The following is a 10,953-nucleotide window of genomic DNA, read 5'->3' as shown; positions in this document are numbered from 1 at the left end:
TACATTTCAAATGTTATCCCCTTTCCTGGCTTCCCCTCCAAAAACCCCCTATCCCTTCCCCCCTCCTCCTGCTCCCCAACCCACCCACTCCTGCTTCCTGGCCCAGGCATTCCCCTATACTGGGGCATAGAACTTTCACAGGACCAAGGGTTTCTCCTCCCATTGATGACTGAGTAGGCAATTCTCTGCTATATATCCAGCTAGAGCCATGAATTCCACCATGTGTTTTCTTTGATTGGTGATTTAGTCCTAGGGAGCTCTGAGGGTACTGATTAGTTCATATTGTTGTTCCTCGTAGGGGGCTGCAAACCCCTTCAGCTCCTTGGGTACTTTCTCTAGCTCCTTCACTGAGGATCTGGAGCTCTCTCCAATGGAAGACTGTGAGCATCCACTTCTGTTTTTGTCAGGCACTGGCAAAGCCTCTCAGGAGAGAGTTTCATCAGACTCCTGTCAGCAGGCTCTTGTTGGCATCTGCAATAGTGTCTGGGTTTGGTGGTTGCTTATGGGATGGATCCCCAGGTGGTGCAGTCTCTGGATGGTCATTCCTTCAGTCTCTGCTCTGAACGTTGTCTCTGTAACTCCTTCTATTGGTATTCTTAGTAAAACATCCTCCCACATGTCTGCTTCAGAAAAAAATTCCTCTTATAAAACAGTTTCCAGAGTGGCACAGGTTCCTTCCAGTCCAGGCCAGTGCCCTGAGCAGATCTTGGGTGGGAACTCTGCAGCCATTCCCAAAACACCTAGAAGACACTCTACTTCCTAGTGTTGTAACAGTCCCAGGACTACAGGATCCCAGGTTGCCAGGATCTCAGGAACTTGGTCACACCTGGATCTCAGGGTCCCAGAGGCACCTTAACACTCAGGAACTCTGACACACCCAGCATCTCAGGATCCCAGGATCCCAGATGCATCTGAACTCTGAGGAGTTCTAACACACCCAGGATTACAGGAAGGATAGGCTGCAGTCAGATATATTGAGGGCAGGCAGTACTAGAGATAATCAGATGGTGGGAGACAAGCATAAGAACATAAGAAACAGAAAACAAGGTTATATGACATCATCAGAACCAAACTCTCCCACCATAGTAAGTCCTGGATACACTCCCACACTGGAAAAGCAAGATTCAGATCTAAAATAACTTCTCATGATGGTGATAGAGGACTTTAAGAAGGACATAAGTAACTCCCTTAAAGAAATACAGGAGAACACAGGTAAACAGCTAGAAGCCCTTAAAGAGCAAACACAAAAATCCAATAAAAAATTATAGAAAACACAATCAAACAGGTGAAGGAAATGAAGAAAACCATCCAAGATCTAAAAGTGAAAATAGAAACTATAAAGAAATCACAAAGGGAACAACCCTGGAGTTAAAACACCTGGGGAAGAGATCAGGAGTCATAGATGCAAGAATCACCAACAGAATACAAGAGATAGAAGAGAGAATTTCAAGTGCAGAAGATATCATAGAAAACATTGACACATTTCTCCTGTCACATAATAATCAGAACAACAAATGCACTAAATAAAGATAGAAAATTAAAAACAGTAAGGGAAAAAGGTCAAGTACCATAAAGGTAGATCTATCAGAATTCTATGAAAGCTAGAAGATCCTGGGCAGTTGTCATGAATACCCTAAGAGAACACAAATGCCAGCCCACTATACCAAGCAAAATTCTCAGTTACCATAGATGGAATAATCAAGATATTCCATGACAAAAACCAAATTGACACAATATCTCTCCATAAATACAGTCCTACAAAGGATAACAGATTGAAAAAAAACCAACGCAAGGAGGGAAATTTCACCCTAGCAAAAGCAGAATAGTAATCTTTCAACAAACCCAAAAGAAGATAGCCACACAAACATAATTCCATATCTGACAACAAGAATAACAGGAAGCTAAAATGACTTTTCCTTACTATCCCTTAATATCAATGGACTCAATTCCCTAATAAAAAAAGGCATAGAACAACAGACTGAATATGTACACAGAATCCAGCAATTTGCTGCATACAGGAAACACACCTCAAAGACAGACACTACCTCAGATTAAAAAGCTGGAAAAGAATTTTCCAAGCAAGTAGTTCTAAGAAAGAAACTGGAGTAGTCATTATAATATCAAATAAAATCTACTTTCAACCTAAAGTGATCATAAAATAAGGAAGGACACTTCATACTAGTCAAAGGAAAAAAGATCTACCAAGATAACTCTCAATTCTGAACATCTATGCTTCAAATGTAAGGGCATCCACATCTATAAAAGAAACTTTACTAAAGCACAAAGCACACATTGTGACCCACACAATAATAGTAGGAGACTTCAACACCCCACTCTCAGCAATGGACAGATCATGGAAATAGACACTAAACTGAGACAAAGTAAAACTAACAGAAGTTATGAAACAAATGGATCTAACAGATATTTATAGACTATTTCATCTTAAGGCAAAAGAATATACCTTTTTCTTAGCACTTCATGGTACCTTCTCCAAAACTGACCATATAATCGGTCACAAAACAGTCCTCAACAGATACAAGAAGATTGAAATAATCCCATTCATCCTATCAGATCTAAATGGACTAAGACTGGTCTTAAATACCCACAAAAACAACAGAAAGCACACATATACATGGAAGTTGAACAATGTTCTACTCAATGATACCTTGGTCAAAGAAGAAATAAAGAAATTAAGGGCTTTTTAGAATTTGATGAAAATGAAGACACATCATACCAAAATTTATGGGACACAATGAAAGCAGTGTTAAGAGGAAAACTCATAGCTCTTAAGTGCCTCCAAAAAGAAAGTGAAGTGAGCTTACACTGACAGCTTGACCGCACACCTGAAAGCTCTAGAAAAAAAAAGAAGCAAATATACCCAAGAGGATTAGACAGCAGGAAACAATCAAGCTCAGGGTTGAAATCAGCCAAATAGAAACAAAAAGAACTATACAAAGAATCAATGAAACCAGGAGCTGGTTCTTTGAGAAAATCAACAAGACAGATAAACCCTTATCCAGACTAACCAGAGGGTGAGACAGTATCCAAATTAATAAAATCAGAAATGAAAAGGGAGACATAACAATGATATATATCTTAAAATAATTATTCTTTTTGTTGAATATTAACAGTTGAAAAATATCAAAATCATGTTCTACAAACATCATGGAAATATTATTGATAATTTTCATCACTGTGCTTGAAATTAGCATTTTCTTAATTAATGTTTAACTTCAAAGAGTTTTTGCTGTTTTGAAATTTTTAAAATATACTTACTGATAAAATAATTTCTCTCCTAGAAAAAAATTTCGGAAAAACATCACATGACACAACTGAATCTCCAAAGAAACCAAAATTTTCCACTTCAAAATTACTACGAAATGATGACAATATAGGTTATTACTCATCCTAGTACAGCACTACAGAATTGTTGCTTAGAGTTCAAATGCTAACTTGTACCAAGAGGAAGATTAGCAATGGCTTCTTGCCTATATCCGATATTTTACAGTGAGAACAAAACAATAGCATGCCAAGTATAGGGTATAGTCTGTTTCAAATCATGTCTGAATTGAATGTTTGTTTAAGGAATAAAAAATGAAACTCAATCAGATTTAGATTGAGAATAATCAATTGAGAATAATCAGATTTACCCTTGAGAATAAAACCAAATTTGAAGTTTGTTTGAATGTAAATAATAGACAGTAAAAACAAAGCAATAAAAAATATTTAAAGCCATTCTTGTTTGATTGTTGAAATTTAATAAATTCAAATAACAATGTATTTAGTATATTAAAATATATCCAGAATGTTTATTTTGGATGCACAGTATATATGATCATATGTACATTTCTTTCTATTTCTACATTTTATTCAAATCAAGCTAATTTGGGGACAGGAAGCAAATGAAAAGCACAGAAGGTCTATATTTTGAATTTCTCAAACATGATTAACACACATGCTACACTAGAGAAATACAAAAACTATATGAAGAGTCATATTATGTTTAAGTGCTATGAAGTATACTCATTTGATTTTGTTACTGTAGTCAAGATCATTTTTGAAAAACAAGATAAAATGTCAAGCCTTGTAGACAAATATAAATTAATTTTTCAGTGAAATTATTTAAATATAGCAGTTTGTAGAATTCCTGTTTACCTTTCAGTGCTATGGCCATAGGAAATACAGTATTTTCTTTTACTGATATGTACTGGTATTCAATTCTGTTTTCATTTATCGCCATCTGCCTAAGATTAAATGTACAGATGTTTCAGTATATGTTTCAGCTTCTTCATTCGAAATTTCACCTATACCTTTTTTCTTCTCTCATGTGAGAAGTGAGGATAAGTGGGCTGACTGAGCAGTCACTGCATTCACAATGCCGGCGCCCCCCTCCCCTCCAGGCATCCTGGCATTTTCTTTATACTGGGTTAAGCTGTGCCTGCCTCATCTTTTCTTAATTTAAGCTAGCCTTCCCAGCCTTCTGTATGATTCACCATAAATGTGTCCCATGGGATACATTTTCCATCATGATGATGCTTTTTTATAACGCCAAACTATCACTGCACTCTGATTCTGTTGTAGGTTGTAACTAGTAACATATAACACTTTTTACATGCTGGTGATATTCGATTTTTAGTATGCCAATATATTGCTAGTCCCAATATGACAGATGATATTAAACCTATGGCTTCTAATTGATAGTGCTGTTTTTCAAGTCTTCATGCATTTACCCTCTAAAAGCTAGCTAGCTAGTTTTGAATATTGTCTTTGATTTTGCCTTTATTACTATTTCTTAGGGTATCCCTTTTTCCTTGATTCCAGACTCTGAACTTTGGTGTTGCCTTCGTATGGTGTTCTAGACCATGTTGAACTTGCTTAAAATTCTTTATTGACTATATCAATAGGATAACATACATAATAAAATGTCATCATCCACAACACTGTTTCCTCCATCAACAGAAACAGTTTTCACAGAATTTTATATCTTCCCTTCCACTTATCTCCCTCCCTGTCTTCCTCCTTCCCTCCTTTATTTCCTTTTATTTTTATCTATTCACACACACACACACACACACACACACACACACGCACACACACACACACACACACACACCAAAGACAAAACAAAACAAAAAACAGACAAACAAACACAAAACCCTATTTTCTACTAGGAACTTTGCTGGGCTCTGAACCTATCTTTTGTGTATATGGGTTAATGAAAAGAAATAGAGTTGTATCTAAGAGTCATGGGTAATGATTGGTAATCTGCAAAAATGGCATGGTAAGCAAAGTCACAAATTGTACAGTGAGGCTATGGAATAAGGGCATTTGACCTTGTTCAAAAGACTAGGTAGAGGAAGATAATGTAGATTACTCTAGTACTTGGTTGTGGGGATTGGTTCTAATGCTTTGATTTAGTTGGGAGTCTGCATGTCCAAATGCTGAAGGTCCTTGTTCCCAATTTGTTTTTGATTGATCAGTAAGATAATTCAAAGAGGCTAGGGACTAACGCTAAAGAGAGATAGGTGGGGCCTTTATATTTGAGCAGGCTATGAACTTGCAAAAAGGAGACAGAGACCTGCTGTGACTCAGGGGAGAAGGATGAGACATAGAAGCTATGGGAGAGAAAGTCAACCAGTTATGTGAGAATTTGGATGGGTGGCCACTGGCCACTTCCCTATTGGGCCCAGGGAAGCAGAGGAAAGTTTAGGAGTGTCCAGTCTTTGAGCTAGCCAGGGCATTTTAAAATTAACTCTCTCTCTCTCTCTCTCTCTCTCTCTCTCTCTCTCTCTCTGTGTGTGTGTGTGTGTGTGTGTGTGTGTGTTTCATTTGCAAATTCAAAGAGTTTTTGGGTGGGTGGGTGGCTGAAAGCATGCAACCAGCAGGGGGCACAAAGCAGTATAGCTAAAATTACTGCTACACTTGGCACCATGTATAAAGTAATAATCTGTTAGTTTGCCATTCGTGGTTCTAATATACTATTTTCATTTACAGGGAAAAGAAAAATAAACCACAAAATACAGAGAAGTAATTATTTGCCAATTAACTAAGTTAGGGAAATAGAAATGAGTTTGAGCTCTCTAAAGTTTACTGTAGTCAGTTGAGCTGGTGTATGAGAACCCAACTGCAATGACAGGCAGTAGGAAAGAGATTGGCAAGAACATCTTTAGCTGGAGAGAGAGGAAACTTTGGTCCATCCCATGGTAAGCATCACTTCTGTTCCCCACCCCAACCTTATCTTGCCCTACTGGCTATGCCTGGCTTGGCTTTTATTTCTCATGACATTGACTATCTTAAGTTGGGAAGTTAAATACTGTCTGTTAAAGATCCTATTTGATCCAATGGTATGCATATATGTTAGTTAAACTGTGTGTGATGGGGAACAAAGAGTCTATTTTACTAAATTTCAAATAAACTACCAATGATAACCAACTTGGAAATGTAAGAAGAAACATGTGGTGAATTTAGGAAAAATTAAGTCTTTTACATCATAATTATACTAAATATTTCTTTTCTGGGTCAATTACTTATGGCAGTGTCTGATACTGAAAAGTTGCATCATTTTATTTGTTCATGGAGCGTGATGGATATTAGATAAACTACTATGAATTAATTATAACTCACAAAAGTTTGAGTTCTGAATTTCAGGACTCTTTATTTGAGAGCTCTAGATAATTTTTATTATTGAAAACATACCAACGAATTAGAGGGACAAATCCATTGTATTTTATAAAACCCTTGAGAGTCATAATAAGCTTGTTCCATAAAATTCAAAATAGTAGAGCTATCTTTCACAAACTAATTTGATCACTGAACAGCACAAATCACACATCTCAAGCTGCTGTAGATTGTGCATCTGTAATCTAAAAATCCAAAATCCAAAAGTTTTTCAAATTATAGAATTTTGGGCGCCAGCACTGCTTGGGTATTTCCATATTTAGCCTCATGTAGTAGCTTCAGTCAACATGCAGGAATTCTAAGAGTATTGTGTGAAATTCCTTTCTTTTGTTTCATACAAGGTATATGCAAAGCAAAAATGAGTTTTTTGTTTAGACTTGAATTCTTTCTTTAACACATCTTGTGATGTATATTCACATCCAAATCCAAATTAAAATCTAAATCCAAAATCAAAATATATCTAAAATCAAAGTTTCCTGGTACCAAGTATTTCAAATACAGGTTACATCATATACCATGATCTGAAATAGATCTATTAATACTTTCATCTGTGATCTCATGGAAAAAAGAATAGTAAATTAAGAAATCTAACAACAGATTTTTCTGAAGATTCTATTTCTATATGGCTTAAAGCTTGTGTTATAAGTTCCTGCTCAGATGTATTTAATTCATTTTTGTATCCTCCGATGTGCTCATGTGATTTTGTTTTGTTTTGTTTAACTTGCTTATGTAGTATCACCACTCTAATTGGTAACATGAAGATGGGAGAATCGCACCTAAAAATAAGACAGACTAAATTCTCATGCAATAACCAACTGTCTTAGGATTTTCCTCCTGTGAACAGACACCATGGGCAAGGCAACTCTTCCAAGAACATTTAATTGGGGCTGGCTTACTGGTTCAGAGGTTCAATCTATTATCCTCAAGGTGGGGGCATGGCAGCATCCAGACAGCTGAGAGTTCTACATCTTCATCTATAGGTTGCTAGGAGAATACTGATTTCTAGGCATGAGTATTAAAACCCATGTCCACAGTGACACACCTCCTCTAACAAGGCCCCACTGAGTCCAACAAGGCTACACCTCCAAATAGTTCCACTTCCTAGGCTAAGCATATACAAACTATCACACTATATTCAGAACATCAGAAAAGTTTAATTCTTAGGGTTTGACAATGTCAATAAGCAAAGTTCACATGATGTCAAGGTGTATACAGTCACAAGGGCAAGGTATGTTCACATGAGTTTAAGTTGTATGACACTGCAAGGACAACCATGGTTGGAGACATCATCTGAATAATAGTAAGATGATGGGAAATCTGATGTAAACCCACCTATTTACTATAACTGGGAGGGGCACAAAAGCACATTCCAAGAACAATTCTCTATTTGGGAGGAACAGCAGTCACAGGACTGTAGAGGCAGTTCTGGCAAGGGATCACATCCAAAACCTAGGTCTGTGTAGTCTGGCTGAAATGGAGATATGCCACATACCTTTAATCCAACTGGCTAGAATACAGATGTTTTTAAGGTAAAAAATAATTTTTAGAAGGAAGCAGTCATATTTGAAAATGACATCTAATCGAGGGGCAGACAAGGTGATGAATCAGAGAAAGACTTAACAGAATAAGTCAGAGAAAGATAAAATATTCCCAACTCTCAGGAGAACAGCACAGGAAAGAAGCTATTTAAGAGCAGTGCAGGGAGAAAGAGTGATTCAGTTCGTCAGTCAGTTTATCAGTGAGGTGGTAGTTGAGTCAGTTGGGAGTCAGTATAGTGAATTCAGTGTAGTGAGTACACTGTAGTGAGGGCACTACAGTAGAGTTGAGTTTGTTTATGAGTTTGTGCAGTTCAGTGCAGCTCTGCAGAGGCAGTAGAAGTCAGAGAATAAGGAGTATAACAAATTGCCAGAGAAGCCAAGGAGAGTAATTCAGTAAGAAGCTAAGAGAAGCCCATTTGAATTAGTCAGCTTGGAAAGTAGTTTGAGTCAGAAAAATTGAGGTGAATCAGACATCCAGAGTTCAGAAAAAGGCAGAAAGAGTGAGCTTACTCAGAAGGCCTCCAAGACAATGAATATATCTGAAGACTAGAAGTTATTTTTACACAAGACTCTTGTCTTGTGTTCTTGCAGTTTTCTCACATGCCCTCAGAATTCTCCTCACACAGCTTAAGTCGTGGACAATGTCGCAAGAAGGTAGTGTAGCTATCTTTATAAATAATGAACTAACTATGCATATCTGGAAAAATCCTGCTTGGTCATAGTATACTTTTCTTTGCACATATGTCTGAAGTAATTTGGTTTCTTTTTTTTATAGTTTTATATCTTGTTTGAAAATTCTATTAGTCACTTTCTTCTCTAATAAATTCTTCAGATTATGTTATAGCCTCATAGAGTATGTTTCTGAGTCTTCATCCTTGAATGAGAAGATGCCACAACTGCCTCTAGATGTATTGCCAGTATGGCTCTTGTGTTCCATGTAAGTTGCAGAGAGGAGGCAGGCTGTGTCTACACACTCAGTATTCTGACCTGTGAACATCTGAATGCTTAGTAGCCCAATACTCCCTGACAAAAACAAGCCTGAGACAATAAAAGACAAGTTAGCATCATGGAACCAAGACAGGGAGCTAGCATGAAATGGCAACCAACTCAGCACTGTATAGAACTGTGGGTTGGGTGCAGATCATACCCAAGGTAACCCCTGACCAGTGCAATAGATCTCCTGAGAGCAGTCCTGATATGATCCCAGACACTCAGGGACTCTGGGTGCCACTAAGAGGAATGGTAGAGAAATGGAAAGGAAAAAGAAACAGAAGAATGTGGGCACAATGAAGAGAGGCAAAACTGGGGACTCAAGGGAACAAGGAATAGCCTGATGTGAGTAGCTGGGGAAGTCACCAGGGACAATGGTGGGGTCCTAGCCTGTGCTGCCACTGGAGGCCATATCTGAGTCTGTAGCCATGTAGCAGCAGGTGTCTTTTACCACCAAGGATCAGGCAGCCATTCCTGGTCTGGTGTGCTGGCGTCATCCCTCACCCAGGATTCATGGAAGAGCTGGCCCTGGGGGATATGAGGAAGAGAGCTGACACACCAGTCATAGCCAGCTGTTCAGGAGAGTGATTCTGCACATTTCAGAATTACAGGTGAGCAAGCACCAAGAAGATAAGCATGAGAGAGCCGGCTCTGCTACTGGGCATGGATGAGAGTGAGATCCTACCTCTCCTTTGGCCCCTTGCCACCTGTGGCAGTTGGGACACCAGGCCCTAGGATCATGGCAGAGGGAGAGATGGAGCACTCTGGAGATACAGCCTGCTCTCCACCTGGGCAGCACAGTGGAGCTGACCCTGGTGGCAAGAGCATGGGCAAGCAGGCTCTGAGAAAGTGGGCATGGGAGGCCTGGCCCCGCCACTTGTCTGTCACTTGTGTGATGACACAGTGCCCATTTAATTTTGGATCTCCTCAAGGGAGAGGTTCCTGACCCCCTCTGGCCCCTTACCTCTTACAGCAGAAAGGAAAGCTGCCCCTGGGGTTATGAGAGTGGGAAAACTGGCCCTGTCCCACACTGGCTGCAGCACTTGAGACAGAGGACCATATACCTTGCCTAGGCAGCCAGGTCAAGCTGGACCTCTTTGTGGGGGTTGCAGGTATGCCAGCCTTGAGAGTGCGAGCAGGGAAGAGCTGGCCCAACCTCTTGTCTGCTGCATCACTAGGGAGAGGGATCCTGTAACTTGACTGAGCAGCACAATAAAGCTGGCCCTGTTGGTATGGGTGGAAGAGCTGGCAGGTTCATCAACTCAGATACCTCTTAGGCCCAGATCCAGGGCTTTGAATTGGCCTATCTCAACATCTACCCCATCAATGAATTGCTGGATTTCATGAAGGAGCCAGTCCTACAGATCCAAAGCTAAAGGATCTGCATGACACAGGGAAACAAGATATTTAAGAAGAGTCCCAATGAGGTTCTAGTACTGATAGCATAGCAGAATCCAGAGGCCTCCTAGAAGATCAACCAATGGCTCATTGCAGTGAATATTTATAAAGAAGTGTGAACAAAAAAAAGTATATTGTGGGACACACTGACACATGTTATAGCTTCCAAAATGAGATTTTTTTTCTCTGTTGGAGGGGGAGGTTGCAGGGTGGAGGACAGGTATGGGGTTAGCAGTAGATGAGCAGGATTTGGGTCCATGATGTGAAATTCACAAAGAACCTATAAGAAGTTAAAAAAATAAAGGAAACAAAACAAAACAAAAAAACAAAACCAGAGAAGGAGGAGGAG

The 10,953-nt window shown here is 39.0% G+C and overlaps 1 non-coding gene across 1 annotated transcript; it reads left to right on the top strand.

The window, feature by feature from the left end:
• The first annotated feature begins 9,111 nt into the window (after positions 1-9,111).
• Positions 9,112-9,237, top strand: LOC115062992. Its single transcript, XR_003842881.1, has one exon. It is a non-coding gene; the product is annotated as a small nucleolar RNA SNORA17 (small nucleolar RNA).
• The last annotated feature ends 1,716 nt before the right edge of the window (positions 9,238-10,953 follow it).

The sequence above is a fragment of the Mus pahari genome, chromosome 22 (genome assembly GCF_900095145.1).
Source record: "Mus pahari chromosome 22, PAHARI_EIJ_v1.1, whole genome shotgun sequence".
Taxonomy (NCBI): domain Eukaryota; kingdom Metazoa; phylum Chordata; class Mammalia; order Rodentia; family Muridae; genus Mus; species Mus pahari.
This window is presented reverse-complemented; position numbering and strand designations above follow the sequence as displayed.